Source organism: Rhinoraja longicauda, chromosome 15 (assembly GCF_053455715.1).
Source record: "Rhinoraja longicauda isolate Sanriku21f chromosome 15, sRhiLon1.1, whole genome shotgun sequence".
Classification (NCBI taxonomy): Eukaryota; Metazoa; Chordata; class Chondrichthyes; order Rajiformes; family Arhynchobatidae; genus Rhinoraja; species Rhinoraja longicauda.
In genome coordinates this window covers 6734871-6751992 of record NC_135967.1, presented here as the reverse complement: position 1 = coordinate 6751992, position 17122 = coordinate 6734871, and positions in this window count along the sequence as shown.

The window sequence follows — 17122 nt, the reverse complement described above, 5'->3', positions numbered from 1 at the left end:
TCGGGGCTTATGGGGAGAAGGCAGGAGAACAGGGTTGAGAGGGAAATTTAGATCAGCAAAGATTGAATGGTGGAGTAGACTTGATGGGCTGAATGGCCTAATTCTGCTCCTAGAACCTATGAACATGACCAGAAAATAAATGACTCCAGTGCTGCCATTGACAAGTCAAGTCAAGTTTATTTGTCACATGCACATACACGATGTGCAGTGAAATGAAAGTGGCAATGCCTGCGGATTGTGCACAAAAAAGAATTACAGTTACAGCATATAAATAAAGTTAATAATATTAATATAGAGAAGACAAAATTTAGTCCCTGGAGTTATAAAAGTTAACAGTCCTGATGGCCTGTGGGAAGAAACTCCGTCTCATCCTCTCCGTTTTCACAGCGTGACAGCGGAGGCGTTTGCCTGACCGTAGCATCTGGAACAGTCCGTTGCTGAGGTGGCAGTGGTCTCTCATATATATATATTTTTCATATATTTTGTTTTCTTCATATTTCAGATACAGCGCGGAAACAGGCCTTTTTTCGGCCCACCAAGTCCGCACCTCCCAGTGATCCCCGCACATTAACACTATCCTACACACACTAGGGACAATTTTTACATATACCCAGTCAATTAACCTACATACCTGTACGTCATGATCTTGCTTGCTCTGGATCTGCACCTCCTGATGTATAGGTCCTGCAGGGGGGCGAGTGTAGTTCCCATGGTACGTTCTGCCGAACGCACTACTCTCTGCAGGGCCTTCCTGTCCTGGGCAGAGCTGTTCCCAAACCAGACTAATGTTGCCAGACAGGATGCTCTCTACAGCCCCGGAGTAGAAGCAATGAAGGATCCTCAGAGACACTCTGTAGCCTGATTGGAGTCTCTGCAGTCATTTATTTACACCAATTTCACAGTTTCCATTCACTGATGTGACCTTTATTTTGAAAATAAAAATCAGAATCAGATTTCAGGAATGGGCTACGGATGTTGGTATTGACAGCATTACCCACATCCCTTTAATAAGTACATTAAAAAAAATATCATTCAAAAGGAAAATAGCTGTTTCTCATCAGTAAGCTTGGATGGCGTGAGAGGAGAGATATTAGTTCAGTAATTAAACATCCGTCGAAATGAACCCAATCCTCTTCTCGACTAATATCCGCACAGATGTAGTTCCATATGCTGCACAGTTTCAAGAGGGTATCCTGCTTAATGTTTCCACTTCTGGTACTTAGCCCAATAAATGCTCAGCCAAACCCGAGATCAAATCCGAACACTGGCGTGCTGCTGAACAAAATGGTCTAATTTTCCATTGTGACATTTGTAGGCATATGTGAAGACCAAAGTGGTTTCCTGCAATTGGTGGATATTTAAAAAAAATTGTCAACCCTAACCCTGATGTAAATTATGGGCACCTTGAAATTGGCAGATAAATAGATAGGATTTCCTAGATAGGATCAAACTAAAATTTTAACTGTTATTTCTCTTGTAATCGCTTCTCAATTTTGTTCGTGTAAGAAAATAACTGCAGATGCTGGTACAAATCGAAGGTATTTATTCACAAAATGCTGGAGTAACTCAGCAGGTCAGGCAGCATCTCAGGAGAGATGGAATGGGCGACGTTTCGAGTCGAGACCCGAAACGTCGCCCATTCCTTCTCCTCTCAATTTTGTTCACTTTGTAAGCCTTTATAATCCAATATGGTCCTGAAAATATTAATAACACTCCGAACATTTGACAGCACCATAAAACGTTATGAATTCATTGTACACTCTTGACACTTGATTACACATTTTAGTAAGTCAACTGCTTGGTCTCCTGCTCACAAACAAATAAATAAATAAATAAGCATCCTCGGGATGTTTTATAGTTGTAAGATTTTGCAAATTCTTTAGGCGTGCTTTCAAAGGACGATGGGATCCTGAACTCACAAGTTCACAAGTTATTGGAGTAGAATCAGGCCATTCGGCCCATCGAGTGCACTACGCCGTTCAATCACGGCTGATCTCTGCCTCCTCATCCCATTTTCCTGCCTTCTCCCCATAACCCTTGGCACCCGTTCTAATTGAGAATTGGCAACAAACTTTTATTTCCAGAGGTTATTCTCCGAAGGCAATTGTCTGCAGTCGTCTCGGTCTGTAAGAAGGAGTGGCCTGGTTGAATTTTGCCATGTGGACCATGCCTCGGGTACAAACCAAGAGTTTGGAGGATAAAGTAAGTTGGTTGATAATGGAAAGCATCTTAGATCAGCCAGAATTCGCCCCCGCCTGGCTGATTCTATTTCATTCCTTGAGTGATGAAACGTATTATTGCACATCAATTGTCTCTGGAACTGATAACTGTTAATCCAGGTCCTCACTGAAATAGCTTAAGGCACAACAGTTGTTTGATCTTCACAACGAGTTCTGCAGCAGATTTTCACCATCTCCCATTCCTGAGTTTTCACTTAATTACCTTCTGATGAGGACTTAATTCTATCTGATCAGCATTCTAAGTTGTTTTGCAGTTAAACCAATTTCTCCTTGGAATTAAAGCTCCTGAAACTCACAGCTGTCTTAAAACCATTGGACTAATGCTATTCTGTGAAACTTTGCTTGACCAATTTATAAAACAAAACTCTGGAAATGCTTAGCAGGTCAGGAGGAAGCTGTGAAGGATTAGTGTTTCAGCACTAAATGTTACCTTAGTTAGTCTCTCCACAGATGCTGTCTGGCCTTTTGAGAATTTCCAGCAAACCACAGATTACTAGCGTTTCTAAGTATTGCTTCTGCTGCCTATTTGCTCCATCAAAGGTCTGGTTGCATTGGGTATAATGAATCCATGCTCAAATTAAACGAGTGTCAGGATGTACCTGGATGATTGGATTACCGTTTTTCTCTACAGATCGGTTAGATTAACATGTGTCATGAGGAAAAAGCCAGAAATTGTTAATCAAGACTTTGTAATGTATCACTTAGGAAAAGTCAAGCTATACGGGCAAAGTCAACATGGTTTAGGGAAAATGGTGTCAATAGACAATAGACAAATAGGTGCAGGAGTAGGCCATTCGGCCCTTCGAGCCAGCAACACCATTCAATGTGATCATGGCTGATCATTCTCAATCAGTACCCCGTTCCTGCCCTCTCCCCATACCATACCGTATCATTTTAAAATAATTTATTGGCAATCTTTGAAGCAATACCGTGCTTGTAGATAAATAGTGTAAGAAAATAACTGCAGATGCTGGTACAAATCGAAGGTATTTATTTCACAAAATGCTGGAGTAACTCAGCAGGTCAGGCAGCATCTCAGGAGAGAAGGAATGGGTGACATTTCGGGTCGAGGCCCTTCTTCAGACTGATGTCAGGGGGGCGGGACGAAGGAAGGATATAGGTGGAGACAGGAAGATGGAGGGAGAACTGGGAAGGGGGAGGGGAAGAGAAGGACAGAGGAACTATCTAAAGTTGGAGAAGTCAATGTTCATACCGCTGGGCTGCAAGCTGCCCAAGCGAAATATGAGGTGCTGTTCCTCCAATTTCCAGTGGGCCTCACTATGGCACTGGAGGAGGCCCATGACAGAAAGGTCAGACTGGGAGTGGGAGGGGGAGTTGAAGTGCTCAGCCACCGGGAGATCAGGTTGGTTAAGGCGGACTGAGCGAAACGATCGCCGAGCCTGCGTTTGGTTTCGCCGATGTAAAGAAGTTGACATCTGGAGCAGCGGATACAATAGATGAGGTAGATAAAGGTGAACTGGTGTGTACACTACATTTAGATAACCAGAAAGTCTTTGAAAGGTGTTACATCAAAGCTTGCTGTAGAAAACAAAAGGGTGTGATACAAGGGGTGACACATGTTGGTGTGCATAGATGATTATTTGTCCGACAGGAATCGGAGAGCGGGCATAATTGGTTCATTTTAGGGTTGTTGCAATGTTAGCAGAGGTGAGATGTAGGAATGAATGTTTGCACCTCCACATTTTAAAAAGTGTCTACATAATTACCTATATGAAGCACTGAAGATATGATTGCTAAATTAGTTGGTGATGATATGTTAGAAAGCATGCCATGAAGAGATTACAAGGAGGCAACAAGGGAAGATGGTTAGGCTACGTGTTAATGGGACTAAAGTGATGGGTGTCATGGTCGGCATGGATAAGTGAGATCAACGGATCTATATAACTCTATGTTAAAGTTAGTGGACAAAGATGTGTGAAATTGAGTCAAATGTGGAAACAATTTAAGTGGTTTGGAAGGGGAAAAATGGGAAAAAATCAAATGATCTAAATAATGAGACAATGTAGAGTTTTGAGATACAGGAGGCTCTAAGTATCATAGTCTGTGATTTTCAAAAGGTTAGTACACAGGAAGGGGAAGTGAATAAGAAAAGGGAGGGGTTGGGAGAGTGAACCGTGTCAGTCTCTGTTGGCATGGAGCTCCGTTCATGAGCTGGAAGCGGTTTAGAGAAGGTTTACCAGCTCGGTATCAGGAATGTTATATGACGATAGACAATATGAAAATAGATTTGTCTCAGCCGGTGTCTAGAGGAATGAGAGTGGATTTGATTGCGTATAGACTGAGAGATGTCAGAGTACACGCGCTTGATTCCCTTAAAGTGACAGATTAGTGAAGAAGATGTTTGGCACCCTTGTCTTCGTTGGCAACTATATTGAGTACATAAGTTGGGACATCATAACAATACAAGTCATTGATGAGAACACATTTGGAGTACTGTGTGCAATTCTGATCACCCAACTTGACCTGAGACTTTACTTTAGAGTTTAGAGACACAGCGCGGAAACGGTACGTCTTTGGAGCCCCCGGGGAAAACCCACGCGGTCACAGAGAGAACGAGACATTGGCCAAGAAAGCACAACATTGCCTCCATTTCCTGAGAAGGCTTAGGAAGTTCGATATGCCCCCAACAACCGTCATCAATTTCTGCAAACGTGCCTTAGAAAGCATTTTAATCAGGATGATTCATGGCATGGTTTGGGAACAGCTCCATCCAAGACCGCAAGAAATTGCAGAGAATTGTGGACACAGCCCAGACCATCGCACAAACTATCCTCCCTCCCATTGACTCCATTTACACCACGCTGCCTCAGCAAGGCCACCAGCATAATCAGGGATGAGTCTTACCCCGGTCACTCACTCTTCTCCCCTCTCCCGTAAGGCAAGAGGGACAGTGTGTGAAAACGCACACCTGCAGATTCAGGGACAGATGTTTTCCCAGCTGTTATCAGGCAACTGAACCATCCCATTAAGAGAGCAGTCCTGAGCTCATTTCTACCTCACTGGAGACCCTTACACCATATTTAATCAGACTTCACTGGACTTTCTCTTGCTCTAAACGTTATTCCCTTTATCATGTGTCTGTACACTGTGGACGGCTTTGATTGCAATCATGTATAGTTTTTCCGCTGACTGATTAGCAGCAACAAAAGCTTTTCACTGTACCTCGGGACACGTGACACTAAACTAAACTAAATATACTAACTCTGTAGTGACAACACTCATAGTCAGGATCGAACCCAGGTCTCTGGCGCTGTAAGGCAACAACTCTACCGCTGTGGCACAGTGCCACTATGGGAAAGATGTCATTAAATTGGGAAGGGTTGAGAAGAGATCACCTTGCTGTTTTCTGGGTTGCGTTGTAGGGAGGCACTGGATACGCTGCACTTTTTTCTTTGGAGAGTTAGAGGCCGATGGTTGATCTTTGGATGTGCACAAAATCATGAGGCGCTTGGATAAAGTCAACACTCAGTCTTTTCCCCAGAATGGAGGATTCTTAAACTCGAAGCCATGGGCTTAAAGTGAAAGGGGTGAGATTTAAGTGGGACCTCAGGGGCAACTTTTCACTCAGAGGGTAGTCTGTATCTGGAACAGGCTAACAGAGGAATCCTGAGAAGCGGATACAATTACAACTTTCGAAAGTAATTTGGACAGATACATGGATAGGAAGGGATTAGAGGGAAATGGGCCAAATGCAAGCAAATGGGACTAGCCCACAATGCTAACTTGGTCAGCATAGGCAAGTTGGACCGAAGGGCCTATTTCTATGTTGTATGGCTTTAACTATAATAATAATAATAATAAGCATTTATTTTATATAGCGCTTTACCAGGTGCTCAAAGCGCTTTACAAAAACAGTCATAACATAAAAACAAACAGACAAACTATCCTGACGGAGAAGCGGCGAACAAATAGCGCCAGCGTCCTCTCACGTCAGGGTCCGGCAGTAGACAACAATAAAGCACAGGACACACAGATACAATTTTAACACAAACAGCCATCACTATGACTGTATAACGTGTGACATTGTTTTCTCCCAGCGGGGTTGTTGGCTTTTGGTACATTCCACCTCAAAGAATGGCAAAAATAGGATCTTTGGACATTATTACGAGAGGTAGACAGATTCTTGAAATGCAAGTGGTGAAAGTTTACCACAGTTTGCAAGGAATTGAACTTTGGTTTTGATCAGAGCAGACATGATTTGATTAAACGGTGAATTAGACCCGAGGGGCACGTGGCTTATTGCTGCTTCTAATTCCGATGCGTGTGTGCTCGAGTATTGCTTATGCTAACAAAAAACATGGATTGTGGCAAAAGCCTTTCCACCTGTCAGTCCCATCCATGATCCCAGGAGCCAAGAGTCATTACATTCTACTTAACATTTGATATCTACACTTGTTCTTGTAAACCTCAGTCCAGCCCCAACCAGATATTCACCCTGGTCTATTTTTAAAGGTGCTAATTGACATAGATGTAACTAATTCAATGACTGTGGACAAAATCTGTTGCTTGAAACTTTAGAGTCCACTAATTCTGATCCTACCGACCAATCTGAGGTGAACAAATCAGTTTGTGCATATCTTTTAATTTTTTTTCCCAGTTAAAAAAAAATCAGGAAGAGGTTTTTTTTTCCCCCCATTAAAAATATGTTCAATTCTACAATTCTGTATTGTGATTATCAGTTTTAAGATATATGATTGTTTGCTCTGGGACCTTTTTCAGCACTTATAGTTTTTTTCTAGGAAAGCAGAGAAATACTGATGACTCTGGCTGGTAAAGTATGCGAGAGCTGGCTTGGTTTGCATTAATGAACTAATGTGTGCAGTAAAAAAAATGGGCACCAAATCGATTCTGACAATCTAACTTGTACTGTGGATAAATATGCATTAATTTAGGAAAGCAGTGAGTTTGTAGATAGGGTTTTCTTTTGTCCACAACGGTGCTGCCTATGTCTATCAGCCTTGAGGATAACATAGATGTCTTCAGATTCACTCTGAGAGACGCCAAACCGGAGAACAGGTTAGTATTTCTTTCATACGATACAATACGATATGATACAACTTTATTTATCCCAGAGAGAATTTGGTATGCCACCAGTCAAAAGATACAGTTACAAGGCATTGAAAGTGTCATGTGCATTATAATAATAATGACATTTAAGTGACCAGTTATTGCACAGCACATATGTAATATTGCACAGATATGAAGTTAAATTATTGAGTGGAAAAGACCAAGATGGGTGATGTACAAAGATGGGGGGGGGGACGGGGACGGAAGTCAGTATCCCATACGTCAGAGTGGGAGCAGTTGTACAGTTTGATAGCCACAGGGAAGAAGGATCTCCTGTGGCGTTCTGTACTCCATCTTGGTGGGACCAGTCTGTTGCTGAAGGTGCTCCCCAGGTTGTCCAGTGTGTCATGGAGGCGGTGAGCTGTATTGTCCAGGATGCTCCGCAGTTTGAGGAGCATCCTCCCCTCCAAGACCATATCCAATGAAGCTTTCATAGAGGCAAATTGCAGCACAAAAAGAGGACATTCAGCCCATTAGGTTTACGAGCAACCCTGAGTCCCATTTCCCTGGAGCTTCACCATTGCCCTGTAATTGTCTGTTAATTAAATCCTTCCTTCCATTTTGTTCAGTTTTCTAGTTAAGCTTATTGGCAAATGAGGTACAATGAAAATCGTGCAGCAGCATCACAGGCACATACACTCAGACAACACACAGAATACTGTACAATTCCTTCTGCAGTTGTACAGGGCCCTAGCGAGACCACACCTGGAGTGCAGTGTCCAGTTTTGGTCTCCAGGTTTGAGGAAGGGTATTCTTGCTATTGAGGGAGTGCAGCATAGGTTGATTCCTGGAATGGCTGGACTGTCGTATGTTGAAAGACTGGAGCGACTGGACTTGTATACTCTGGAATTTAGAAGGATGAGAGGGGGTCTTACTGAAACATATAAGATTATTAAGGGATTGGACACGCTAGAGGCAGGATATATGTTCCCAATGTTGGGGGAGTCCCGAACCAGGGGCCACAGTTTAAGAATAAGGGGTAGGCCATTTAGAACGGAGATGAGGAAAACCTTTTTTCACTCAGAGAGTTGTACCCCTGTACAATGACAATAAAGATATATTGTATTGTATTGTAAACTGTGGAACTCTCTGCCTCAGAAGGCAGTGGATGTCAATTCCCTGGATGCTTTCAAGAGAGAGTTAGATAGAGCTCTTAATGATAGCGGAGTGAAGGGATATGGGGAGAAGGCAGGAACAGAGTACTGATTGTGGATGACCAGCAATGATCGCATTGAATGGCGGTGCTGGCTCGAAGGGCCGAATGGCCTACTCCTGCACCTATTGTCTATAATTTATACATAAATTCTACAAGACTGTGCAAAAAGAAAGAGCACAAAAATACACAATTAGAAAACATATCCATGGTCGCGCAAGATGTGGTCTTCAGTGTTCCATTGCAGAGGTACGAGTAGGATTGTGCAGGTCAGGTCATCAATTTGATGGTTATAGGAAAATAACTGTTCCTGAACCTGGTAGTGTGGGACCTCAGGCATCTGTGACCCCTGTCGATGGTAGCAGTGAGAAGAAACATAGAAACATAGAAAATAGGTGCAGGAGGAGGCCATTCGGCCCTTCGAGCCAGCATCGCCATTCATTGTCATCATGGCTGATCATCCACAATCAGTAACCTGTAAGAGGGTACTGGCTGAGCGGTTCAATGGTGCTTTTGTACAGATGCACAGTGAAATTATTTTCTTACATACAGTCCAATACAGTATTCCCAAGCCTAAGCGCATCCTTGATTAGCAAGTGTTCAGGTATAGTGCACTGACCCTGAAGGCACGAGACGCCATGCTTTGGTGCCATTTTGGGGATGGTGGGGATCTTTGGTGTTTGATGCCATCTTCTTAAGGCAGAATCTCATGTAGATACCTGTGATGGTAGGGAGGACGATGCCAGCGATGGACCAAGGCTGAGTCCACCACTTTCTGCAGCCCCTAGCATTGGAATTGCCATACCAGGCCACGATGCAACCGATCATGATAATTTCTTCAGTGTAGATTTTTAGGTTTAGATTTAGATTTAGAGATACAACGCGGAAACAGGCCCTTCGGCCCACCGAGTCCGCGCCGCCCAGCGATCCCCGCGCATTAACACTATCCTACACACACTAGGGACAATTTTTACATTTACCCAGTCAATTAACCTACAAACCTGTACGTCTTTGGAGTGTGGGAGGAAACCGAAGATCTCGGAGAAAACCCACGCAGGTCACGGGGAGAACGTACAAACTCCGTACAGACGGCGCCCGTAGGCAGGATCGAACCTGAGTCTCTGACGGCGCTGCATTCGCTGTAAGGCAGCAACTCTACCGCTGCGCCACCGTGCCGCCCTATATCTGTGGAAGTTTGCTAGAGTATTCGGTGACATGCCAAATCTCTTTAAATCTTCTGAGAAAGTAAATGAAGTGTACCGCTGATTTGATCACTAATAATGGTTCCCAGCCAAGGGCGCAGCAGAGGGACACACAGTACACACAACAGATCTGCAAGTTGGATAGCAGCAAACTACAAGTGCCCATCCTGCAACTCTGCTGCCTGGAAGGACCAAGATAACAGGTCCACAGAGCCACCACCATATACCGCGCCGGGCAGAGCACTGCTCTCTGACTTGGCATTGCTTCTACATTGAACTGCAGACGCTGAACATCTGAAATGACAGCAGAGAGTGTCTGAAACACTCGACAGCTTGGGCAGGGGTATGACTCAAAAGCAAAGAAGGTGCCAGGTGAGAGGAGGTAAGGAGCATCTTAGATAGACACAAAATGCTGGAGTAACTCAGTAGGTCAGGCAGCATGTCTAGGGAAAATGGATAGGGGTCGGCACGGTGGCGCAGCGGTAGAGTTGTTTCCTTACAGTGAATGCAGCGCCGGAGACTCGGGTTCGATCCTGACTACGGGCGCCATCTGTACGGAGTTTGTACGTTCTCCCCGTGACCTGCGTGGGTTTTCTCCGAGATCATCAGTTTCCTCCCACACTCCAAAGACGTACAGGTCTGTAGGTTAATTGACTGGGTAAATGTAAAAATTGTCCCTAGTGGGTTTAGGATAGTGTTAGTGTGCGGGGATCGCTGGGCGGCACGGACCCGGTGGGCCGAAGGGCCTGTTTCCGCGCTGTATCTCTAAATCGAAAATCGAAAAAAATCTATAAATCTTCTTCAGACAGAAGAATGGTCCTAACCTGAAACATCACCTATCCACTTTGGTATAAACCAGCATCTGCAGTTTCTTGCTGTTATGTAAGGAGAAACGTATCTCCTCTCACCCAGAGCAGTGGTAAGGCTCCTCTTAACCTCACCTTCCACCAAACCAGCCTCCACATTCATTTTGCAATTTTCTTCAGCTTCAGTGAGAAGCCACGATCAGGTGTATCTTGCCCATCCAAATGGACCATTCCTTGTGTGACCGTCTCGTATACTCTTCATGTTGCCAGCATCCCACTGTAAGCCTGCAACTGTAGGAGATACAATGCCTACCTGTCCAGGAGCTCTCCCATTCCCACCACCCAGTGACCTAAGCGATCCTGCCACATGAAGGAATAATTTACCTGTTTGGTGTACTGCCCAACAATCCAAACAATCTGGTCTCCTCCACAATGGAGATAATAAAGTTTGATTGGGTGGGCTGTTTACTGTCTCCCTCTGTTCAACATGCAAGGGTGAACATGGACTTCCTGGGGCCCATCACCTACATTCTCCATCCCACACTCTGATCTCTCTGCCCTTGAGGTCTTACACTCTTCCAATGAAGAACAATGGAAGTCTGAGAAATGCGTCTTATCTTCCCCTCTGCTCTTTTGCTTTCATTCATCTCATTATGTTTACATCATAGAACATCGATATTTGACAATAGACAATAGACAATAGACAATAGGTGCAGGAGTAGGCCATTCAGCCCATCGAGCCAGCACCGCCATTCAATGCGATCATGGCTGATCACTCTCAATCAGTACCCCGTTCCTGCCTTCTCCCCATACCCCCTCACTCCGCTATCCTTAAGAGCTCTATCCAGCTCTCTCTTGAAAGCATCCAACGAACTGGCCTCCACTGCCTTCTGAGGCAGAGAATTCCACACCTTCACCACTCTCTGACTGAAAAGGTTCTTCCTCATCTCCGTTCTAAATGGCCTACCCCTTATTCTTAAACTGTGGCCCCTTGTTCTGGACTCCCCCAACATTGGGAACATGTTTCCTGCCTCTAATGTGTCCAATCCCCTAATTATCTTATATGTTTCAATAAGATCCCCCCTCATCCTTCTAAATTCCAGTGTATACAAGCCCAATCGCTCCAGCCTTTCAACATACGACAGTCCCGCCATTCCGGGAATTAACCTAGTGAACCTACGCTGCACGCCCTCCATAGTAAGAATATCCTTCCTCAAATTTGGAGACCAAAACTGCACACAGTACTCCAGGTGCGGTCTCACCAGGGCCCGGTACAACTGTAGAAGGACCTCTTTGCTCCTATACTCAACTCCTCTTGTTATGAAGGCCAACATTCCATTGGCTTTCTTCACTGCCTGCTGTACCTGCATGCTTCCTTTCATTGACTAATGCACTAGGACACCCAGATCTCGTTGAACTCCCCCTCCTCCTAACTTGACACCATTCAGATAATAATCTGCCTTTCTATTCTTACTTCCAAAGTGAATAACCTCACACTTATCTACATTAAACTGCATCTGCCATGTATCCGCCCACTCACACAACCTGTCCAAGTCACCCTGCAGCCTTATTGCATCTTCCTCACAATTCACACTACCCCCCAGCTTAGTATCATCTGCAAATTTGCTAATGGTACTTTTAATCCCTTCGTCTAAGTCATTAATGTATATCGTAAATAACTGGGGTCCCGGCACCGAACCTTGCGGTACCCCACTGGTCACTGCCTGCCATTCCGAAAGGGACCCATTTATCCCCACTCTTTGCTTTCTGTCTGTCAACCAATTTTCTATCCATGTCAGTACCCTACCCCAATACCATGTGCCCTAATTTTGCCCACTAATCTCCTATGTGGGACCTTGTCGAAGGCTTTCTGAAAGTCGAGGTACACCACATCCACTGACTCTCCCCTGTCAATTTTCCTAGTTACATCCTCAAAAAATTCCAGTAGATTTGTCAAGCATGATTTCCCCTTCGTAAATCCATGCTGACTCGGAATGATCCCGTTACTGCTATCCAAATGTTCAGCAATTTCGTCTTTTATAATTGACTCCAGCATCTTCCCCACCACTGATGTCAGACTAACTGGTCTATAATTACCCGTTTTCTCTCTCCCTCCTTTCTTAAAAAGTGGGATAACATTTGCTATCCTCCAATCCACAGGAACTGATCCTGAATCTATAGAACATTGAAAAATGATCTCCAATGCTTCCACTATTACTAGAGCCACCTCCTTAAGTACCCTGGGATGCAGACCATCAGGCCCTGGGGATTTATCAGCCTTCAGTCCCATCAGTCTACCCAAAACCATTTCCTGCCTAATGTGGATTTCCTTCAGTTCCTCCATCACCCTAGGTTCTCCGGCCCCTAGAACATTTGGGAGATTGTGTGTATCTTCCTCAGTGAAGACAGATCCAAAGTAACGGTTTAACTCGTCTGCCATTTCTTTGTTCCCCATAATAAATTCCCCTGCTTCTGTCTTCAAGGGACCCACATTTGCCTTGACTATTTTTTTCCTCTTCACGTACCTAAAAAAACTTTTGCTATCCTCCTTTATATTATTGGCTAGTTTACCCTCGTACCTCATCTTTTCTCCCCGTATTGCCTTTTTAGTTAACTTTTGTTGCTCTTTAAAAGAGTCCCAATCCTCTGTCTTCCCACTCTTCTTTGCTATGTTATACTTCCTCTCCTTAATTTTTATGCTGTCCCTGACTTCCCTTGTCAGCCACAGGTGTCTCTTACTCCCCTTAGAGTCTTTCCGCCTCTTTGGAATAAATTGATCCTGCAACCTCTGCATTATTCCCAGGAATACCTGCCATTGCTGTTCTACCGTCTTCCCTGCTAGGGCCTCCTTCCAGTCAATTTTGGCCAGCTCCTGCCTCATGCCTCTGTAATCCCCTTTGCTCTACTGTAATACCGACACTTCCGATTTTCCCTTCTGCCTTTCCATTTGCAGAGTAAAACTTATCATGTTGTGATCACTGCCTCCTAATGGCTCTTTTACCTCTAGTCCCCTTATCAGATGCAGGAGTTGGCCAATCAGCCCTTCAAACCTGTTCTGTCATTTGACAAGATTGCACCTGTCCTGACTGGAATTTTAACCCCACATTCTCATGCTATGTGGTTAAATTCCTTTGCAATAAATGCCGATGTTCTGTTAGCTTCCCCACTGATTTGCAGCACTGCATACTAACCTTGTGAGCCATGTGCTGGGTTCCCCCACAGCCTCTCAATCCTCAAACTCTGATCATTGACATAATATTCTGTTTTTTATGTTTCTCCCCAAAATAGATGATTTCACATTTGCCCACATTGTGCATTCCCTTGCTCCAGGTCTTTGCCCACTTGCCTACCTATCCGTGTCCCTCCATGCATCAGATGGGTCTGCGTGATGAACAAACCTTCAGTCCCCTTCCAGAGCTGACGCCAGACTCCACCAGCTCTTGTCTGGTTAAAATCTGCAGTCATCACCAGCCCATCACAGTTAATCCCTTTGTTCTCTCCAACCCAACCCACATCTGCAATTTAAAGTAACATTGATTTCTACCTTTTCTCAATCACGATTAAAGGTCTTCGGCACGGAACATCAATGCTATTTCCCAATTCACAGACGTTCTATGACCAGCTGAGTATTTGCAGTATTTTCTACTTTCATTTTAGTTTCCGTATATTTGCTGATCTCCCAATGCATCAACACTGCAGGTGTACCTTCACCACAAAGACAGGCTCGATGGACATCTGCCTCTTTGCTGACTCTGCCAGCCCACTAATGAATAAGTTAAACCAGTGTGGTTCCACGGGCAGTTGCCTGACCTGCTGAGTTACTCCAGCATTTTGTGAATAAATACCTTCGATTTGTACCAGCATCTGCAGTTATCTTCTTATACTTCCTGTCTCCAACTATATCCTTCCTTTGTCCCGCCCCCCTGACATCAGTCTGAAGAAGGGTCTCAACCCGAAACATCACCCATTCCTTCTCTCCCGAGATGCTGCCTGACCTGCTGAGTTACTCCAGCATTTTGTGAATAATTGCTCATATGAGTGCTGGAATGGTTAATCTTTCCTTAGTTAAAAGTTTGAAAATGCTGTGGAAGCCACTGTCTTAACCTTTGGTTTGCGTTTCAGCTTGTTCCAACTGTTGCCCCATTACACCCAGAGACTGCACACTGGTGTTGAATGAAGAAGTGCATATGCCAGCAGGCTTTCCAATAGTGAGCTGAAGTGATTGCCCTTTGTGTTTGCAAGTTTGCAAAGTGAGTGAAATGAAGTCACTTCACTGTGAATGCATTGCTGTGGACCCTGCAGTTGCTGTTTCTGACATCCTTATGCATTCCCGATAGCATTCAGATGTTGGGACTTACTCAAATGTAGACCTAATAAATTTAGTTGGTACCATCTTTCAGTTGGCATTAGTTAATCTAATCTAATCATGGACTTTTAGCAATCTCTACATGTGTGTGAGAACTGTATTAGCTAACTCATTGTTGAAGTTGATCATTTAACACTTTTTCAGGTTTTCTTTTTGTTAGCTGGGTCCACATTGGATGAGAGTGTAATTTTGCAAATGTACATTCTTTGCGGCACCTCATTATAAAGGAACTGAAGTGGCAACACTTAACAGGTCTTCCATCTGCCAGAAAGCGCTGGAACTAAGCTAACATAGGTCTGTTGCCAAGTACAATCCAGATGGAATTTCCATTGTAGAAGGTTACGATGTACAAACACTCTAATTTCATCCAATTTGATTATTAAATATTTTATTATTTCTCTTGAAAAAAAAATCACTCGGTAGGAAGGAGAATTTCACTTTCTCTCTGAAATATCCTGAGGACATTACTTCTTAGAGTGAAACAATGAAGCGATCGTTCGAAGAGGACTACTTGCAGTTGGATAATGGGTATTGTGTACATCAGAGCGTCGGCTAACGTACAATATAATTGCTGCTGTTCCTTGAGGGCTCAATGCTAAGTCTACTTGGCTACACTTGATGGACATCTCCAGACCAGATTTTTTTTGTCAGGTAATGGTTGGTGTTGTGAGGGTTTAGGGGTAAGTGAGGTTTTCTATCCCTAGGTCTTTTAGGGATGAGTTGTATTTTTTAAACTCTACTGGGTGGATAGTTGTTTAACCAACAAACTTGCTTCTAATTTCTTGGCTTCCACTGATTCCTATTATAACCTGGTGAGGTAAAGATGTCCTCTGGACCCTTCCTAACTTTGCTGGTCAGAGGCTCTTTGAAGGACCTGATTACAATTCTAACTTTGGACTGAGCAGACAAGAGAACCAAAAGGTTGCAGAGGTTGCTTAATGGGTTTATTACAGGGAGTGGAGGACTGCTTCTTCTGCACCAAAATAGAATGCTGACTATTCTTAAGATGGTCTACCTTTACCTTTCTACAAGACACTCCCAAGCCCCCTTCAAATGATCTTTTTGAAGGTTAATTTTCATGTGTCGGCCGGTTGGTGATCTCCCTCTGCCTAAATCACTCTCATCCACCAAGCATATACCTCTGCCCCTCCCTATTTATGCAGGAACTTAAGTGCCAGTAAGCAGATACTGTTAAAGAGTTAAATCTCCAGGTAAACCTTCACTCTTCTGTCTCCCACAATCAAATGTGATTGCTCCTTGATTTATTCCCTTGTCCATTTGAAAGACATTCCAACCCACAAGTCCATCCATTGGTTTTGTTTTCCTGGCAGAGAATTCTTACACATAACAAGCTAAATGCTAGCTTTGGTTCAATCTCAGTGCAATCAATATAAAAACTGGGAACGAGCGCTGCTGACTGAGTGATTGCATGCTTGTGGATGGACAAGATATATCATCCTTTAAAAAAAATTGCAGTCTCCATGTGGTAAGTGGCAAATTTAAATGTACTTCTCTGGCTCAAGAGTTGATTAACAAATCACAAGAATGCTCAAAGTGGCAAGTAAATACCAGCCTATGTTTCTCTAAAGAGGGAAAATGAAAGGTGACATGTCTAAAAGAAATGTCTTTTTCTGCTGGACATGATTTCCCGAAACACTGTGTAAATAAGGAGTGCAATGATGGGTGCAATGGCTGTACAACATATTTTATTGTGTTGACTTCATGCTACCTTCTATGATCCCTGAGGTACAGTGTTTTCTGTGTTTGAAGTGAATTTGATAAAAACCTACAGCTTTCTGATATCTGAGATAACATTAGAAATTTAATGTTTAGTGAATTTAGTAACTGGGAACTTTCAAAAGGGCGGCATGGTGGCGCAGCGGTAGAGTTGTTGCCTTACAGCGCTAAGGCTGCTGTCGGTACAGAGTTTGTACGTTCTCCCCGTGACCACGTGGGTTTTCCCTGGGTGCTCTGGTTTCCTCCCACACTCCAAAGACGTACATGTTTGTAGGTTAATTGGCTTCGGTAAAATTGTAAATTGTCCCTAGTGTGTGTAGGATGGTAGTAGCGTGTGGGGATCGCTGGGCGGCGCAGACTCGGTGGGCCGAAGGGCCTGTTTCTGCGCTGTATCTCTAAACTAAACTAAACTAAATTAAAATAAAATCTATACACGGTTTATATATATTTATTCTATGAGAATCTAAAGGATCAAATTTAGTATTATGAAAGCAGGTGGTTTCTTATTTGAGATCCTTCCAAGTAGTGTC